The 20,571-nt window shown below is 45.7% G+C and overlaps 1 pseudogene; it reads left to right on the top strand.

Annotated features, from left to right (window-relative positions):
* The first annotated feature begins 820 nt into the window (after nucleotides 1-820).
* On the top strand, nucleotides 821-3,779 carry LOC124654375 (annotated as a pseudogene).
* Nucleotides 3,780-20,571: the final 16,792 nt, after the last annotated feature.

Below are 20,571 nucleotides of genomic sequence, written 5' to 3'. Positions count from 1 at the left end.
TCTATGGTCTTGTCTCGCTTATTCTTTTCACAATAATCTAATAGAAACACTATAACACGGTGGTGACACATGCAGGGTGGAGCGGTAAGACGTGGCTGCGTCCTACCTTATCTCTTCCCTGGTCAAATGGACTAAATTACATAGATGCTTAACACGAAAGCCATGGAATACCTCGTATTGATAGATGAACTGAACTGTGACGCCAAGAAAAAAAAAATCAAAAGTCAAACCAAGACGCCGAAAAGAAGGAGAGCATGCCACTGGTCCAAAGAGCCACTCTCTGCCCAAAAGGCAACAATTTGCTTTGGTCAAAAGGGTAGAATCATTGATATGGAGTATAGTTTTTTAACATAATTATATTACTCTCTTAGTTTTATGAAAATTGTCATAGATTTGTTAAAATTAGATGTTTCTAGACACTAGCACGTAGATACATCTAAATCTGTATAAACCTTAGACAATGGAAGACGATGTACTAGGTTTATGCATGTCAGGAAATATGATGTTTCAAACGCAATTGCGTGAAACACAAGATTAGGCCGAAAAATAAATAAAATGAACAGTTGACTAAGACATTGCCCGCGCATATAACTTTGCTAGCTTTATAGCAAAGCCATCCTCGGACTCTGTTTAGATATGTACTACACACTAGAATATTTGTAAATATACATGGATCAATATAAAACGTAGGGATTGTGCTAGCTGCATATATGTACTCCTGTAGTTAGTGAATCACATGTCTTGGCAACAGTAGAAACATTGTAACTCTCAGATGAGTCGCATGCAAGCAAGCGGAAGCTATCGATCACTGTGTCAACTAATGGCGCCGGTAGCTAGCATCTCGGTAGCAGGTTTAGCGCTGGTGCTGGCGCTGGCGTTGGCGGTGGCGTTGCAGCTGTCGGCCTCGGCGGCGGCTGATATCGTGGTTCCTCCTCCGCCGCTGGACAACTGCACCCGCATCTGTGGCAAGGTGGCCGTGCGCGCCGTACCCGTTCGGCATGGGTTCCGGCTGCTACTGGCCGGGCTTCAACCTCACCTGCGTCAGCAGCACCAGTGGCCCGCTGCTGATCGGCGACGGCACCCTCCAAGTCGACCACATCTGGCCACACAACTCCACCCTGCGCGTCATCCGCACCGGCGGCATGAAAATAGAGGACGAGGCCAACGGCACCGGCACCGGCGGGAGCTTCGGCGGCGGGCTCGGGGACGGCGGCCCCTACACGCTCTCCGCCTACAACGAGCTGGTGGTGACCGGCTGCAACGTGGTGGCGACGCTGGTGGAGGGGCACACCAACCTCACCCGGAGCGGCTGCGCCTCCATCTGCACAACCGCCGCCGACCATATGGAGTATCCTGTCGGTCTCACGGTGTGCAGCTTCGGCAAAGGCTGCTGCAAGGCGGAGACCGACTTCTGGCGCCTGAGCTTCAACGCGCGGCTGACATGGTTCGGGCAGAACCGCACGGTGGACGAGATGTGGGCGACCACGCGCGTGGTGGTGTCGGAGACGGGGTGGTTCTATAAACGCTTTATCTTGGAAGAAGAGACGCGGGTTCCGGTTCAGCTGGACTGGGCGGTCGAGGTCGCCGGAGATGAGCAGGGTGATGCACTCCGTCCCGGCGATACGTGCCCCTCTTACGTGACCCGCGACGTCTGCAAGAGCAGCAACAGCAACTGCAGGCCGGGGACGGACGGAGGCTACAGTTGCCACTGTTACACGGGTCACGCCGGCAACCCGTACATCGCCGGCGACGGTGGATGCCAAGGTATGTTGATTGGATAACCGCCAATCGCCATAGGTACGCTTAAGTATAGTGCCTCTTCAGTTTATTTAAGCTCTAAATTGGTTTAGATGTGGACGAGTGCGAGCAGCCAGAAGAACACGGCTGCTTCGGCGAGTGCACAAACACGGCAGGAACGTTCTACTGTCGGTGCCCTCGGGGAACTCAGGGCAACCACACCATACCCGGTGGTTGCATCAAGTCCGCCACAGGTGAGCACGCCTGCATGAATATGCATCTTCGAATGCTGCCTTAAACATTGGCATTACCAATAACCATGGGTGCATACAGTTTCAGGTTTAACCATCGGAATTGGAGTTGGTAGTGCGGCAGGAGCTGTTCTTTTGGTTCTCATTGCATTCGTATTGACGCAAAAGCTTAAACGTCGAAGAAAAGAAATGCTGAAGAGGAAGTTCTTCGAGCAAAATCGTGGCCGACTGTTGCAACAACTGGTATCTCAAAGAGCTGATATTGCAGAAAGAATGATCATATCCTTGGCGGAGCTGGAGAAGGCAACAAACAATTTCGACAAAACTCGTGAGCTTGGTGGCGGAGGACATGGCATTGTCTACAAGGGGATTTTATCCATAGTTTAAAATAGCGGGCTATTTCATTTAGCCGCGATTTTTTTGGAGGCTATAAAAGGCTATAGCCGGGTTATAGCGGGCTATTCCATTTAGCCTTTTTTCAAAAATTTGAAATATTTCAGTCATATCTTACCATATCTTACCAAAAGAAGAGAACAACTATAACTCAAATACGATTCGTGATACAAATTATTCAACTATTCAAGTCAAATAAGTATTCAGTTATTCAACTCACAAGTTTTATCTAATTATATTGAACGCAAATTCGAAAAATAAGAAATAAAAAAGAGAAGAGAAGAGAAATTTAAAACGCAGGAGGTTTAGCGGCTAAATTAAAGGCTAAATAGAGGCTAAATAGGGCTATAGCCGGCTATTAGCGATTTTTTCTCATTTAGCCTATAAAGGGCATAGCCGCAGCGGCAGGCCTCCCGAAAGGCTATAACCGGGCTATAGCCAGGCTATAGCCGGCTATTTAAAACCATGATTTTATCGGATCTCCATGTCGTCGCCATCAAGAAACCAAAGATGGTTGTTCAAAAGGAGATTGATGAGTTCATCAACGAGGTTGCTATCCTATCGCAAATCAATCATAGACATGTTGTAAAACTCTACGGTTGCTGCCTTGAAACGGAAGTCCCAATGTTGGTCTATGAGTTCATATCCAATGGGACCCTTTCCGATCATCTGCACACCAATGAACCTATATCGTTGTCATGGGATGATAGGTTGCGCATAGCAACTGAGACAGCCAAGTCACTAGCCTATCTTCACATGACGGTATCAACACCAATTATTCATAGAGATATCAAGTCCACCAACATACTTTTGGATGATACTCTAGCAGCAAAGGTAGCAGACTTTGGAGCATCAAGGTACATTCCAGTGGATAAAACAGGCGTAACAACAATTGTACAAGGCACAAGAGGATATTTGGACCCTATGTATCTCAGCACAGGGAGGCTAACTGAGAAAAGTGATGTTTACAGCTTTGGTGTCATGCTCCTAGAACTGTTAACTAGAAAGAAGCCATTCTCATATTTTTCTTCTCAAGGTGGTGGCCTTGTTGGACATTTTGCTACCTTGTTTGCAGAAGGAAATTTGGCTCAGATACTAGATTCACAAGTTGTGGACTCGGAAAGCAAAGTAGTGGAAGAAGTGGCCAAGCTTGCATTGGCATGCGTAAACTTATCAGGAGAGGATCGTCCAACCATGAGAAATGTGGAGTTGACACTAGAAAGTCTTCAAGCATCCAAGATGCATGTTTTAGGTAATGCAGTGGTCGACGCAACCGAGGAGAATGGTGCTGCAACGAGCTCCAAAACTTCTCCATCTCTTCCTCGGAATACAAAAGAATCAAGCAGACAATACAGCATGGAAGAAGAGTTCTTGCTATCCGCAGAGTATCCTCGGTAGTATTATTTATAAAATGAAATTTGGAAGTAGAGTGGAAAAATAATGTAGCTTTCCTTTTGTTTATATGTGGCTTTTATTTATAGGTATCATGTATCCATATATAGCATGCCGATATTACTTGTGTACTAGTGCCAGAGAAGAGTAGTTTCCTCCCGATGTAAGGCAATGTGGTGTTGCATCCTAATCAGCTCGGTGTCGTTAGTTGTTACTCCAGGCTATGTGGCCTCCATGGCGAGCTGTACATCGGAAGCATGCATTAGGGCAGCCGCAACGCACTGTATCTAAAAGGCGTTTGGATACCAATCTCCCAATGGATCGTATCTTACCATCTGTATCTAAATTGAGTGCAGTAAATAGGATCTGGGATCTAGAGTGCTATTTCAACCATGTGGCTGTGTGGCACATCTGCTGCAGGAGAAGGAGGCGCCCGCACGGGATCAGCATAGCAGTTAATGTGCCTCGGTTATGCTAACAAGAGCCGTATCTTGTTTAGGATACGATATTTCCCTCTTTCTTCATTAATTAGCCCTCCACATTGTTAGGGCAATATGTTTGATGTATTGCTAGGGGGCCAAAGGCCACAATATATAGTACATGTACATGTGCAAATATGCAGGAAACCCCCTAACATAGGGGGAAACTACAATATACATATATATACATCTAACACCCCCCTCAAACTCATGGTGGATCCACAACACTGAGTTTGGAGAGTAAGAAATCATGTTGCGCTCGAGTCTGTGCCTTCGTAAAGAAATCGCCAACTGCAAATCTGAAGGCACATAATGAACCGCAACAACATCATCCTGCACCTGAGCACGTGTGTAAAAAGCATCAACACCAATATGCTTGGTCAGCTCATGCTTGACCGGATCACGTGCAATACTGATAGCACATGTACTTTCAGACAAAAGTGGAGTGGGTGTCGTAATAGAGACCCCAAAATCTGCAAGCAACCACAGTAACCAGGTCACCTCAGCAATCAACAAAGCCATAGCCCGCAACTCAGCCTCAACACTCGAACGTGAAACTGCTACCTGTTTCTTCGTCTTCCAAGCAACAAGCGAACCACCAAGAAACACACAGTAAGCAGAAAGTGAACGACGATCCGTAGGATCACTCGCCCACGTAGCATCCGAGTAGCACTGGAGCTGGAGAGAGCTGAAACGGGGAAAGAAAAGGCGATGAGTAATCGTGCCACGAAGGTAACGAAGAACACGGAGGAGATGACAATAGTGAACAGTGGTAGGAGCTGAGACAAACTGACTCAAAATATGAACAGGATAAGAAATATCAGGACGAGTGACAGCAAGATAAACAAGACTCCCAACAAAATAGCGATAACGGGTGGGATCAGGAAGAGGATCACCATCAGTAGGACGAAGCTTAACATTAAGCTCCATAGGAGTATCAACCGTGCGCTCATCCCCAAGAGCAGCACGAGCAAGAAGATCCTGAATGTACTTTTCCTGAGAGATAGAAAAACCATCAGAAATGGAGGAAACCTCAATGCCAAGAAAATAGCGAAGAGGACCAAGATCAGTCATAAGAAACTGACCGCGAAGACGAGCCTTAACAAAGGCAATATACTCAGGATCATCATCAGTAATGATCATATCATCAACATAGAGAAGAAGAAGAGTACGTCCACGAGGAGAAGTGTGAACGAAAAGTGCTGGATCATGAAGACTAGGAGAGAAACCAGCAGCAGTTACCACAGAGGCGTGATGCGTGCAGTCGACACGTCCGTTGGGAACCCCAAGAGGAAGGTGTGATGCGTACAGTAGCAAGTTTTCCCTCAGAAAGAAACCAAGATTTATCGAACCAGGAGGAGCCAAGAAGCACGTTGAAGGTTGATTGCGGAGGAGTGTAGTGCGGCGCAACACCAGGGATTCCGGCGCCAACGTGGAACCTGCACAACACAATCACGAACTTTGCCCCAACGTAACAAGTGAGGTTGTCAATCTCACCGGCTTGTCTGTAAACAAAGGATTAGATGTATAGTGTGGATGATGATGGTTGTTTGCGAAGAACAAGTAAAGAACAATTGCAGTAGATTGTATTTCAGATGTAAAGAATAGGACCGGGGTCCACAGATCACTAGTGGTGTCTCTCCCATAAGATAGCGGATGTTGGGTGAACAAATTACGGTTGGACAATTGACAAATAAAGAAGGCATAACAATGCACATACATATATCATGATGAGTACTATGAGATTTAATCAGGGCATTACGACAAAGTACATAGACCGCTATCCAGCATGCATCTATGCCTAAAAGTCCACTTTCAGGTTATCATCCGAACCCCTTCCAAGTATTAAGTTGTAAACAACATGACAATTGCATTAAGTATGGTGCGTAATGTAATCAACACAAATATCCTTAGACAAAGCATCAATGTTTTATCCCTAGTGGCAACAGACACATCCACAACCTTAGAACTTTACGTCACTCGTCCTGCATTTAATGGAGGCATGAACCCACTATCGAGCATAAATACTCCCTCTTGGAGTCACAAGTATCAACTTGGCCAGAGCCTCTACTAGCAACGGAGAGCATGCAAGAACATAAATAACATATATGATAGATTGATAATCAACTTGACATAGTATTCAATATTCATCGGATCCCAACAAACACAACATGTAGGATTACGGATAGATGATCTTGATCATGATAGGCAGCTCACAAGATCTAACATGATAGCACAATGAGGAGAAGACGACCATCTAGCTACTGCTATGGACCCATAGTCCAGGGGTGAACTACTCACACATCGATCCGGAGGCGATCATGGCGATGAAGAGACCTCCGGGAGATGATTCCCCTCTCCGGCAGGGTGCCGGAGGCGATCTCCTGAATCCCCCGAGATGGGATTGGCGGCGGCGGCGTCTCTGGAAGGTTTTCCGTCTCGTGGCTCTCGGTACTGGGGGTTTCACGATGAAGGCTTTAAGTAGGCGGAAGGGCAGGTCAAGGGGCGTCACACAACGGCATCCGCTACCTTGCCGTTCGCATCAAGGACACGCTCCGGGAAGGCAACAACACCAAGCGCCACTCACTAATCTTGGCAGACTTCTGCAGCTCCAGTGGATGGCTGCACCCCTACTTCATGGCATGGCCACGCCCTAGCCTAAAGGTGCCCTATTTTTTCTTATCAAGCATCTTAATTCTTAGTTGGACTACTCAATGCACATATACTTCTTGCATATATATATATATATAGATATATACTACCTCTATTCATAAAAGGGGTGTCACAAGTTTTTCTAAATTTAGATGTATCTAGACACACTTTTGTGTATAGATATATCTAAATTTAGACGACAAATCTCCCACATTATTTTGTGGATCAAGGGAGTATATCTTTTCTACTGATTAATTATTAACTTGAACCAGTTTTAACCTGTATGTTGATTGGGCATGCTTGTTGCCCTTTCTTTCAATTCTAATATTCCGTTTTCGTAAGCTGGAGTCATAGTGACTAGTGAGTAAGACAAGTAATCTAGCTAGCTGGTATGTAGAGTAGATCTCAAAGCAGCAGTTGGGTATTGTGGGTAACATGTTTCATCACGAGACAAGTAATCAGAGACGGTCATGCATGGATGCCTTCATATTGACCAGCGTGCCAACTAGCGAGCTCAAAGTTTCAATGAAACGATTGGCAGCTCTGAATCAGGGGCACAGTACTACGTAGGATCATGCATTCTAATAATTCTTTGACATTTGCCATTTTCAGGATGCAGGTAGGGCTGAGAATGCCTCCAAAAATGAAAGTGAGCAAAAAGCTGATGCTGGTTCTAACAAGAAGAAACAAGTCTGATGGAGCAAGAAGCTTATGTGTTTAAATCATGTTTTCCTTCTTTAAAGTGGAATTCTAGACAACCTTACAGTAACGACATATTTGCAAGGATCCTTATCCTGTAGAACAAACGGTATTTTTCCTGAGAAAAATTGGATCTACCTGAGAGCTTGCATGAAGAAATTGTTTAATTAGAATGGAGACTTCTAGGATAGATCTATCATAGCAAAGTTCAAATTCTAATGCTAGATATTATCACAATTTTCTCAACGAATAGATAGTTGATTGATGTGTACCAAAGTACTATTGCACAACGGGCAACTTAAGTGGAATCACTGCATGCCATTCTAGTTTATAACGTGCTCTTATTTTCATTCTAGTAAGTTTAGTTATGATTAACAGAGCACATAGAGGATACATGGGGAGAAGATTCTCACCGAAGTAATACTATTGTTAAAACCCTTGGTTTCCTTGCACTGCATCTCTGCAATGGCAAACATTTTCTGCATGAATCAAAACTGCATTTTCCTAAGATGAGAACTCGCTCGATACAAATTACCACTTCCCACAGTAGATAAAACCAAAGATATAATAAAGCATCCCAACAATTACCATGGTGCTGCAAACCTGCAACATACAAGAAACTCTACTCATGAACTCAGAACTGCTAATCAAGATATCCTAGAGAGATAGCTAGATATCCTGGAGAGGTAGCAATCCAACTACAAGCAGCAAAACGTTGTTGTTTGATACACAGTAGCCCAGCAAGGATGATGCTTCGTTAATTGTCGTCATCTTGTCATTTGCATCAACTAAATGCACCGCAAAGCTTGTAGACGAGGGTTCCACCATGTTTTTGGTGTTCCTGCAAGGTTTTCTTTAGCCCCACTAAGATTTGGAATGGTTCCACCTGAAATTTGACCGCCACGCACCTAGAAACGAGTAACTTTCCCCTCCCTTCGCCAAAATCCCCCCATTTCCCTACTTTACACTAATCCCACACATTGAGTTTGCTTTCTTCACTCTGAGAAAAGCAACATTACATTAGTGGATACTTAGATATATCAATCGATCCTATCGGGAGCAGGTGACAAAAGACTTGAGGATGGCGCGGCTCTCAATGACTCCAATGTTGATTGTTGACCACAGTCACATGTTTAGTTCGGCTAGCCTCCGGCCACTTCTGTTCGTTGTTGACAGTGCCTTGTTATATATATAATGATAATGTACCAGCTGTTGTTGTAATATTCAGGGAACTGTATGTCATTATTTTTGTCGAGTTGAGTGGAACTTGTAGAAATAAATGTGTAGTTGTTTCCTTGAGTTTGTGTTCAATGAAAATTAAACTTGTGATTTGGCTGAATGGTTGGTTTAAATGTGACATGATCGAGTTGTGCTTTGGGCACTTGTATTGCTCGCCATTTGGTATCTGGTGTGAATGTCCGAAAATCATTGGTGTTCATGCCGAAATTTCCAGCGTAACTAGTACCATGGAATTGTTTTGAGCTGATGGATCAATCAGTTGCTCATGTATTTTCTGAATAGTGAGAGGTAATCTAGATTACATGTACGTACATGAGAGCAGAGCCTTCTTTAGATTACTTTTTTTCCCTGTTGTTTGTTCCTTTTTTTTGATGAATTGGTGCCTACACATTTGTTGAGCTACAGAACATGGGTATTTTCATGGGCATTTTGGTACCCAGAAAAACTCAACCTGTATAAATGCCTGGAAATTTTACTGGCCGTCTAATTTTCCTCTAGCTAGTTGATATATTAGGGCTAATGAAGCTTGCGACGTCCATTTGTTAATAATTAGGAACAACCACGAGGAAAAGTACTAACGTTGGATCGAGATACCTCCTCCTAATCCTATCAGAATTCCAACCTCTGTTACCTCCAAAACAAGATTATAAGTATGAGGCCATGCCAAAACCGCGGGCGGCATCGCGTGCGTGACTTGTGACTTTGACGAGGTCGAGGGCGAGGCCATGCTTCTCCGGATCATTCAAGCGGCCAGGGAGGAGCAATGGATACCCCGTCTTCATCCTGGGTGGATCGATCTAGCAGTTGGAGGTACGACAACTCCACTGGACTAGCTTCCTTTGTTTCTGTCTCTCTCTTGTTAATTTGGTTTCGGATGGTCGAGGGCAAGGCCATGGTGCTCCGGATGGCTTGGGCGGCTAGGGAGCAGTCGACACTCCGTCTTCGTCCAGGTCAATGGTTGCAGCAACAGGAGACTCCCATTGACTCCCTCTTATGAAAATTGTCTTAGATTTGTTAATAATTAGGTATTTCTTGACACTATCTAGTCTGTAGATATATCTAATTTCAGATAAATGTTAGACAATTTTCATGTATCTAGTCCGATCTGTATGCAGCGTTCGCATCAACAAAATACTCCAACTAAATGCACCAAGATGTACTAAATAATCATCTAGCTCTCCTACTTTCCTGCTTTTGCATGGCCACCAATCACAGTGCAGTTTCGTATCCAACTATATGCACCAAGATTTAACTCTGAGGTCCTTCAATGTTGACCTTGATGTACTAAATAATCACTATGCTGTACTAAAAAATGAGTTTGCTAATACCTTGATGTACTAAACAATCACTGTGATGTACTAAACAATCTCCACTCACCCTCCCTAAAGGCCCCCTATAGGCTTTCGGGGAGTGCCGGCGTCTAAATTCTTGCCCAGCTGCTACCCCAAAATTAATTTTTAGCCGGCACGGTCTAACTTTGCATCCGGCGCCCCTAGTCTGAACCCAGTAGAAAGGGAGCCTAGCGGGGGCACCGGCGCTCCACATGTCGGCGGGAAAGATGCGGGAAGAAGTCGTGGGAAATGCTTGCATGGCCGTGGACCTGCCCCGTGAGCGTCCACCGAGTCGTCTTCCTCATCGCCTTCCGCGCCCCGCCGAGTCGTCAGGGAGAGCGAGTGAGTGAGTGAGAGAGAGAGGGCGGTTACTCTAGTGGAGACCTGCGCACGCGAGTAATTTCCGTGTCTCCCACGATATGCAACTGAAAAATCCGTTTTACCAAAATATGGCGGCATTTTGCGTAGATACATTTTCATATAAAATCTTTTTCATCTGAGGTTGTACGTAATCGAAAAAGGCGTTTTACCGAAACATGGCGACATTTTGCAAGATATCTCGAAATTCATGTTTATTAATTTTCCTAACAACACATAGCCATCTCAAAGGATTTTATTTTTCAAAATTTATATCATTTTTTTTACAAAACAGAAAAGGCGATCCACGGGGTGGGGGTGGAATTTTCGGCGGTGGCGCATCATACCATAGCAATGGCGCATCCCTAAAGTAGTGCACCATTGGTAGTGGATAATAGTGGCGCACCACTAGCAATATGTGTTACTTGGGGCCAGCTGTTTTCCTAGTAGTGGATGGTGCAGTGATGTTGTACCCATTTTTTTATTCAGGGAAAGAACAAAGAGATAAGAAAGGAAATGATGTCATCTGACTAGTGGCCCACCTAAAATTTACAGGAAAGCCCAGAATCATAACCAATTTATGTGTATCTCCTTTCACCGTTATCGGCCGCCACATCAGCCTGACAAAGGGACCTACACGTCAGCTTTGCGATGAAGCGAGCGTTAGATGCGAATCAGTGTTTTTGTTATGTATTAGCGCTGAAGTGGTGATTTTTTGAAACTCCAACATAAATTGGTGTCTTTTTGTTACACATGTTTGAAGTGTGGTGGTTTTGTGTAATTTTCTCGAAAATAAAAGAAGGCTATTTCTCCATTGTATCATGTGTCTTTCCTTATCAACCTAATTTTCTACCAAAATTAATTAATTTCCTGCTAAAAATAACAATAAGAGATAATGCATTGTATCACCTATATTTAATTTTTTTTCTATATAAAGTGGTCTGCTACAGCTTCTCTCAGAGTGTACATGGCACACTCTGGGTTTTACCTTCAGATCGGTGCACTGTACTTTACATCAAACTACCAACTCACATGCTTATCTGCTCTAACCAGGTTTAATCACCACCAATCCTCCATCAATTGGTGAAAAACGAAGAACAACCTGAGTAATAAGTAATAACCGATCAACGGCCTAGGTGGCTACCGCGTAGCAGAAGATGCTCCTCCCTCCTGCGCAAGATCCGGCGAGGAATTCAAGATTATCATCCATGAATCAGTTAGGACCGGCATTCGTCCGGCAAGAGATAGAAGAAGATGGAGCGGACGGCTCACATGGGGAAGACGAGGCAGAGCAGCGCGAGCAGCAGCGCGAGCGCGAAGCATGCCACGCCGGTGACGACGTAGGCGTGGCCGAGGAAGGCGTTCCGCCCTCCGAGCAGCCCCGCGGTGGAAAGCACAACCGCCTTCTTTCCCGCGAAGCTGTACGAGTTGTAGTTGTTCCGCACCTCCACGGCGAGGAGCTCGCCGGCGCCGAGGTCCGCCTCCACCCTCCCGTACAGCTTCCTGAACCTCGGCAACGCCGCGGTGCGCATCCACACCATCAGATCCTCCTGCTCGCTCAGCTGCACGCCACCACAATCCCCATCCATCATCGTTGATACAGAGGAAGAAGATGGAAGTAAAAAAAAAAAGCTCTGAAATTTGCAGAGGAACTTACGGGTTTTGTCGGATCGAGCTGCCCACCGCCGACGAGGCTGCCGTTCTGAAAGTTCTTGGGGAAGACGTGGTTGCCGAACACGTGGCCCCTGTCGCTCCGCCATGAGATCCCGCTCTTGATCACCGTCAGCGCCTCGGCGTGGGCGCTGCGACGACGGCGATGGGCGAAGCTGTATGTGTCGTTGAAGAGGCTCCATGCCACGAGCCCGCAGGGGACGATTGGGCTGCCGTTGGCGGCATAGGCTTCGGGTTTGCAGAACTCTGTAATGGCAGCTGCCTGCTTGGGGTCTCTCAGCTGCATATCGCTGCGGCTCGTCGTGTATCTGAGTTTGTACCAAATTGTCATTCGTCGGGAATCCAAATTCATTCGTACTTTCAAAGTTTGAATTTGTATGATTTTTTTCAGTGAGATCAGTGACTAAATTAGTTGGAAAGTTGATTAGTTTAGAATTATAAAAAATTAGGTACTATTGGTTGGTGAATTGGTATCCGCACGCGCGCACACGCGTCCGCCCGCGAGAGAAAGAGGAAGGATTGACTCGTTTTGCTTAAGGAATTAATTAATTCGGATGAATTGCGCGCGCGGCGCGGGCGTTCCACCCGAATGTATAGGCGTTCCGGGTCGTGACCGAGGCTTTTCCTCTCTCGCGCCAGCGCCAGCGCCAGGCTGGAACCAGCTGACTTGTCTGCTCCACGCGCGCATACAAATTAATGAGCCGAACCCATCGTATCCCGCCCGCTCGCTCCTCCTCTCTCAGCCCACGAATAGAAAAATCCCATTTGATTTCTTCCATCGCCCACTACACACGTACTGTACGGTACGCAACTTTGCTTCTTCTTTCGCGCAATTAACCAACTCGCTCCCCAACGATGAATGAAAGAAAAAAAAAGAAAAAAAGGGAAAACCCTTCATCTCTTGACTACTACTGTACGTACGCAATTACTACTCCTTCTCTAAATCTCTACTAGTACGACTTCTCAAACAAACATGTACTTAGTACGTTGCTTCGGTCTAAGTTAATCCGCCTCAGTATCAGCAAAAAAAGAACTATAAATAGTAGTAACGTCAATACTAGAGCTGCATGGATCGCACATTCGGACGGTTCCTTCGATCGTGCCATTCAACTCAACCAAATACCAGGTCATTCGGTTCCTTCCCGATGCAAAAACCCATCCAATTTCTTTACTTTCATCTTAAGAGCAAAGATAATAATGCAGCCGGTAGCGGACTGTAAGCTCGTGACAGGTCATCTCAAGCGTTTGCATGTACAACAACCTAGCTCTTAGCTTGACTCCATGAAATATTTAATAGGTCTAGCATTTAATGTTTGCATGCACATCTTTATTTGCATGCAAGACTCAATTGAACGGAAGAGCCAGCTAAAGCGTCTACAGCGAGCTACAAAGCCGGCTGCACTTTCTCGGTTTCTGCGTGCAGCCCAGCCCTAAACATAGCGCCCGCTCTCTCCTCTCTCCTCTTTTCTCTTTCCTCCACCTAGGATTTTGCTGATGTGGAACACCTTATAGCCAGCTGAGTAAGACCTACGGAGTATTATACTTGCTCTAAGTAAGTACTACACGCAAAATAATACTAAAAAGCCAGGGTGGCACGATATTTTGGCACGGCAAAATATATAAGTTTTACCTTTGCGTGCCGATGTCGACGAGCTCATATACACGCCGGCAGGCACGCCGGTCCTCCCCTAAAAATGGCTGGCACGCACGCCGGCAGCAGGCTATGGGGAGCGCCTGCTGCATGCACTTAGCATTTGGAGACCGTGTCTCACACCAATTAAACCAATAGAGACGCCGACACCATGCATGTACATGCAAGTGGGGACAAAAAAAGTAGGAGAGAGGAGAATCTTTAGAGAGCTCTGTCACATCCAACTTTTCACCAGAAATTGGACACCAGAAATCGGCTCCCTTCGCAAAATGATTGCTACAGGCGTGCCGGCGCTTTTTCGGGACCGTCGGTGTGGACAGTTTCTCTCTCTCTAGGATCCCCAAACTGCTATTGGGAGGGCTATGAGGAGGACCGGTGGAGATGCTCTAACAGTGTCCGTGGAAGAAAAAAAAAGAACTAACAAGTATTCGCTGTAATATTATGTGAAAAAAAAAGTACCAGTTCATCCAAAATAGACAGTCTCAAAGTGGGTTCTACGCTTCTACCAACTTTCACTATCTTGCCATGAATACAGCAAGAAGAAATGTCAAAACTATTGAGCTTTACGCACTAATCAACGAGAGTGCAGGTACTCGGACTATAACGAGAGTGCATTGATGACTGATTTCAAGTGAACAGCATAAGCTGGAACAAAACAAAAAAGCATACACGTGAAAGAATATCCAAACTATTAACTGACAGTCTCAATTCCTGACCCGTGAAGATCAATCCTACGGATAATTTTGAGGCAGAATTACTACTTTGGCACGAATGAGTACAAGATCCTATATTAACAATTAAGAATCCTAAAATTAGCCAATCTGAACTAAGTAAAAGAATAACACCTCACGGTGACGAATGAATGTACAAATGAGAGCTCCCAGGATCCAATCGTACACAACAAAATCGTAATTCTCTTTCACACTGTGGGTGGCGCGCGCCATGCAAGATCGAGGGGAGGAGTCTCGCCAGCGGGCGCGGCCTTGTTCCCGGACTGCTGCGACGGAGCGGGCACATGGTTGAGGAGAGGACCCTCACCGGCGTGCACGGCCGCTGGAGGGCACCAGCTGCAGAATGCCTGGACCAACACCATGGCGAGGGAATCGACGACCGTGGAGGAGGGCCAGCTGCTGCGCCGACGAGTGTGATTGCCCTGGCCGAGCGGGCGACGCGGTCCGGCGAGCTCGACGGAGCGCGGCGCATGGCTGCACGCGTGCGCCGGCGAGCAAGCCAGCCGTGCCGGCATGATCCCGGCCGTCGTGACGGGGCGCCGCCGCCTTTCTCGTCGCGGGAGAGGACAGAACATGAGTGGGGAGATGACAAAATGCGGTAGGCTTGGGGTTGGATTTCGATGATGACCTGACTTTGGTTCCATGTCATGGCCCAAGTTCCCTTCTGTCCGTGACTTTTCTTATTATTCTTATAGTAGTAAATTAAAATACTCCTAAATATATTTATTTTTGTTTGCTGAAAATATGTTACCTTCCCAACCTGGTGCGAGGTTCGATAGTCAAGACTAGATGGTTTGCCTTCCCAACGTTAGTACCTTTCCAACACATGCATATGTTTTGCTTTCCTTTAAAAAGAAAAACTTTTATACCATTGAAGGCTTCATTCAAGGGTATGTTTGGATGCTTCCTCCATGCGCCTTGCCAATTTTTGGTGCACGATTCAGCCGCCCCCGACTCGTTTGTGTACTGGTGTGAAAAAAGCGTCATTAATTGTTCATAGATGGCTTGGGTTCCCAATTGTTTGGAGCGCAACCAAACATCACATGAAGTTCACCGACGTGCCATACAATAACACCTCATAGAATAACACCTCACGGTGAATGTCTGGACCAGCGCCATCGCGAGGGAACCAACCGTGAAGAAAGGCCCGGAGCTGCATGCGCCGATGAGTCTGATGGCCGGCGTCGCCTCGGGCGTGCAGGCGACGCGGTCCAGCGAGCTCGACGGAGCGCCGCGCATCGCTGCACACGGTAGGTGGTCTGGCTTCCCAACGTGGTGCGAGGTTCGAGAGTCGAGACTAGAGCAGGTGGTCTGGCTTCCCAACAAATCCTTACTTTTTTTAAGGTACAGTAACATCGATCATATCCTTCCCCTCTCGTTCCTATCTCTTTCTATAGTAACTGAGAGAGGCGACCAACTTTCCGGCGCTGGTTCCGGCCGCCTCTCCGCCCCGAGCGCCTCGTGCTCGTCGGTGGTGGAGGAGTGGCCGGATCCAGCGTCCTGACTTGTATAGCAGTAGACTAGGTATAGTCTTCGATGCTAGGGTTTGGCCCCCCTGTTTCTCTGCTCCGGCGGCGGTGGCGGGGTTCAATAATATACCTCCGGATCCGAGGTTGATGAGGTTGTTTCTGCCTTCGTCAATCGAAGATCTGGCTCGGCTGTGTGTGTGTGTCCAGGAGGGGTTGTCGAGGTGGCGGCGGCGGCTCGTATGTGGACTTTTGTTCCCCTCTCTCCGCTACCTCTTTTACACCCTTAGCCTTTTTCTTGGGGCCCTAATATTGGTATGTAAGTGTGATTTTAATAGGAAAATCCAATACACAACTCTAAAATGGAATTTGGTTCATAAACAAGACCACCCCGCAGGAAAATTACAGAAATGTACCATGTATTAGAGCTAATGCATGTGTTGCCTTTTATTTCCATTTCTTTTATATGATTTATGACTTTTCAAAAAAAAGTACAATCTTGAAACGCATGTAGGTTTATAGTACCGACATATATAGGAAAAGCCAAAGTATAAATTTGAAACGACATTTGCTTCACTATTAGGACAATCTTGCATAAAGATTATAGATTTGATGTGCATAACTCCCACTTGAATGCCACCGACACAAATTTTGTAGGAACATGGAATATTTTTTGAGTTGGTAACTTTCATATGCATTGTTCTAACATAATTTTGTAGCTGGGTGTAGTAGGCTATGTGAGTTGCACATGTTTTGTTGTCAGCGATGGATGACACAAACACGGCGTCATCGATGGGTGCTTGACACGTGCCATGGGCGATGGTCGAAAAAAGGTTTTGCTCAGCACACAGGGCATTGACTAAAAAATTATTGCCGAGCTACCTGACCAAGGATATATGGTGTTGGACGACCAGGCCATCGCTTAGTCTGGTGCCATGTACATACTAGGTTGATAGTCCTTGTTGCCACCGTCGGGCTATGGTTCTCCGCCGTTCTTATACGAAAGAATGGTAGCTAGGTGTGTCACAAGGATGTTGACGAAGTTGGTTGTCGGGTGTCTCATCGGACGGTGGATTCTAAACCTACGAACAATGGTGGGTACATCTCAAGGAGATCGATGGTTGGTGCTAAGGATACTCATGTACTCATGTACTCCCTCCCACTACATAAAAGTTTGACAAAATAAATTATCATGTGTGACCTAGCCGCATCATTGACGCCCTATCCCATCCAACGGGTGAAAACTAGTCCCATCGAAAGCACAGGCTGCAGGCACTCCGCCGCCTCGGTTCCCCGGCCATCCGCCATTATCTCCTCCACCCAATTCCCAAGACCGCCGCCGCCTCCGCCATTATCTCCTCCACCCAACTCCCAAGACCGCCGCCGCCTCCACATTATCTCCTCCACCCAACTCCCGAGACTGCGGCCGCCTCTATGTTCCCCTCGCGCGATTTCCCTCCTCCTATCCACCCCACACGACGGAGCACTCGCGGGAGCATCCACGCTAGACCAATGGCGAGCTACCCAGCGAAGGGGCCCTGGGCGGAGCTGCACCCGTCGTCCAACGCGGGCGACGGCCGCGGCCGGTCGGAGGAGCGGGGGATGAGCTGATGGTCGCCTTCGCGAGGTGCTGCTACAGGCCCTAATGGGGGTCTGCTGCCGGCGACCTCCTGGCCCACCTCCGCGAGCTACCGCTGCCGGTGACGTCCGCGACTTCCTGCTGTGCCGACCACTATTCCGTGTCACAGCAGGACGCATCTCTCGGTGAGCCCTCACTCCTCCATGTTGCCTTGCTAAAATTTCTTTCTTTCCTTCCCTTTTGATTGAATGTTTAGGTCTGTAGGCAGTAGATAGATGCTTGCGCATATATTAATCTGACCGATAGATGGATCTCATCAGCAGCGTATATCATGTTTGTTTTTGGGCTTGGACTGAATGAGCCTTTGGTGATCCTCAACCTCTCTAGGATGATGTTGCTCTCTCTTCTCTGTGGCATCGTTATTGTGAATTGAATCCATGTGGAGCACAAGGGATCCAGGCGGATCCGCTGAACAAATACCCTCTGCAGACCGTCGCTCTCTTTCTGGCCGAGGATGGTGGCCGGTGTAGATCAGTGGAATTATTGCGTATGCAGTTGTGGTAGTAGTGTTTGTCAAGTATCCTGCGTGTGCGTGCTAGTGCTAGTACGACTGAACACAAGTGTGGTCACTGAAGAATCTCACCTTGTTGCCTGCTGCTAGCTGCATGCGTACAACTATATTACAGTAGGTACTACTATATGTGGATTGGTAGCTGCTAGTTTTGTACTATACATGTTAGCTGCATATGCAAGTACAAGCTCGCGTACTGCTACTACTTGGAAAAGGCCACTTCGGTTATTATGTCGGTTAAAATAAAAACGGATTATTTGCGTGTTGTTTTGACTCGTACTCCTTAATCTTCAGATAAGATGAGTTCAGAGTCAAGAAATGTGAGTTGTTCAGAAGAAATTCTCGGTTTTTGTAACACGCTACTTGCCAAAAATTAAGAGGTCTGCAGAGCTATATATTGTTGCATTGTTGGTCAGATGACATGTCCATTGCGAAGACACTTTAGTGCCTGTCATTGCATCTCTATAGTTGGTTATGCCTCAGTAGTAATATGCATTGAGTTGGTCTTAATTAATTCATCAGAAAGTTGTGAAGTGCTTAGTGCAAGCTTTTAATCTATGGTCTTATTCCTCCTCTGTTTGTTATCTACTGTTCATTTGTTCCAATATGTGTCACTGTACGTTAACAATTGGTTGATCAGTAGTTGTGCTAGTTGTAATTTTGGCTCCCAAGATATTGTCAGAGCTATTGTGTATAAACCTCATTGTAGCATCCTGAAAGAAAATTTGTCCAGTGTTTCTTCTATTCTGTCATTTGTAATGGATGGTTTGTTCAGACTTAATGCAATTTCATATCTTCTAGATTTAGGTTCCTATATTAATGACAAATTGAGAACTGTATGGTCACCCAAAGTTCAGCTGGTGATTACACTGTGGATTGTGTTCCCATTTCATTCCTAAATTATCAATTATATCTGACCTTCTCCTACTTGCAGTTATAAGAGCACCAAAAACGGACACACTCAAGACCCCTCTTGCTGCAGAATGCGCCACGCTTGATGATGTCTCTGTGTGGGAGTGGTCTGTTCTGCATATGATGAAGGAGTTGAAGCAGACGAATGGTTCTCCGCCAATTTGGGTAAGCCAAGTTGGCTTGTGCGGTTTATAGTTGTGTAACTTTCTATTTCTCTAGAATAAGTATTCTCGTCGAGATAATCTGTGTTACTTATGCAATTGTTTTTTAATATCTTTGATAGTTTTTGTTTAAAGGTGCACACCGGTAATGAAGAAAAAGGAGAATTTGGCACCGAACCAAGAAAACTATGCTGAAATTTTGGCTCGGTGAAATGATCTGTCCAAGCCACAGGAACAAACAGAAGGTAAATATCCCCTTAAACATGGAATTCTCGCTAGTGTTGTATTGCACATGTTATAGCTGCATATGCAAAGTACAAGCTTGCATACTACTACTACTTGGAAACCAATTCGGTTATTATGTTGGTTAAAATAAAAACGATTTATTTGCGTGTTGTTTTGACTCGTACTCCTTAATATTCAGATAAGATTTCAGAGTCAAGAAACGTGAGTTGTTCAGAAGAAATAATCTGTTTTCGTAACACAATACTTGCCAAAAAATCAAGAGGTCTGTAGAGCTATATATTGTGCATTGCTGATTAGATGACATGTCCATTGTGAAGACACTTTAGTGCTCGACATTGCATCTCTATAGTTGGTTGTACCTCGATAGTAATATGTATTGAGTTGGTCTTAAATAATTCATCAGAAAGTTGTCAAGTGCTTAGTGCACGCTTTTTAATCTATGGTTTTATTCCTCTTCTGTTTGTTATCTACTGTTCATTTGTTCCAATATGTGTCACTGTACGTTAAAAATTGTTTGATCAGTAGTTGCGCTAGTTGTAATTTTGCCTTCCAAGATATTGTAGGAGCTAAGGTGTATAAACCTAAACGTAACATCCTTAAAGAAAATTTGGCTATTGTTTCTCCTAGTAACGGATGACTTATTCAGACTTAAAACAATTTCATAACTTCAAATTCTGTTTCCTATAGTAATGACAAATTGATAACTGTATGATCTCCCAAAGCTTAGCTTGTCTTCATTATATTGTCGATTGTAATACCATTTCATTCCTAGGATTATCAATTTTATCGGACCTGCTGCTACTTGCAGTTATAAGACCACATGGATATTCTGTGTCGCAACAGGACGCCAAACCAACAGCAATGTCCGCAACCTCCTGCTTTCGGCAAGCATTCCGTGTGGCAAACGGACGCCAAACCAACAACCTTCTGCAGGTGAGCTCCCTCTCCTCCTCCTCCTCCATGTTGCCTTGCTAAAGAGATCCCTTAGGTCATGTTGAATATGTTCTAATGTACCTGATTGGATGTGCCGGACTGTGTTAGTTCTGAGATGGG

The sequence above is a fragment of the Lolium rigidum genome, chromosome 5, assembly GCF_022539505.1.
Source record: "Lolium rigidum isolate FL_2022 chromosome 5, APGP_CSIRO_Lrig_0.1, whole genome shotgun sequence".
Taxonomy (NCBI): domain Eukaryota; kingdom Viridiplantae; phylum Streptophyta; class Magnoliopsida; order Poales; family Poaceae; genus Lolium; species Lolium rigidum.
Note: the sequence above shows the minus strand (reverse complement) of the source record. Positions and strands in the feature narration are given on the sequence as shown.